This window comes from Mandrillus leucophaeus, unplaced genomic scaffold (assembly GCF_000951045.1).
Source record: "Mandrillus leucophaeus isolate KB7577 unplaced genomic scaffold, Mleu.le_1.0 Scaffold1274, whole genome shotgun sequence".
Classification (NCBI taxonomy): Eukaryota; Metazoa; Chordata; class Mammalia; order Primates; family Cercopithecidae; genus Mandrillus; species Mandrillus leucophaeus.
Window position 1 is genome coordinate 48,209 of NW_012101143.1, and position 446 is coordinate 48,654.

Below are 446 nucleotides of genomic sequence, written 5' to 3' on the forward strand. Positions count from 1 at the left end.
GCTGAAGCATCCTGACCAATAAGTGGCCAAAAGCGGTCACCCACAGTCCTTCCTTTCTGCCTTTGCTCACACAGTGCTCGATCTTTTTTCTAACTAGATTTAGGACAAATTTTTACATACTATTTCTTTGAGAATTACTAACCCATTCATCCAGCACTACATATTCCTCAGCCTTCTGTAACTTCCTCTTACCTGCACTGCAAGCTCTCAAAATGATTCTTATTCCTACAACCTGAGCGTTTCTCCCTAAAAAAAAAAAAATAAAAAAAAAATAAATAAATAAATAAAAAATAAAAATCTCTTAAAAAATGACTTAAGATTCATTAGGTTAAATAAACTATTGTGAATAGACATAGACCTTGTTGCCATGATAAAAATGGTTTAAAAAAATAAGTTATTATGCAATGAAATTCTGGAACACACCTCATTTGCAAATTGAGGATTTA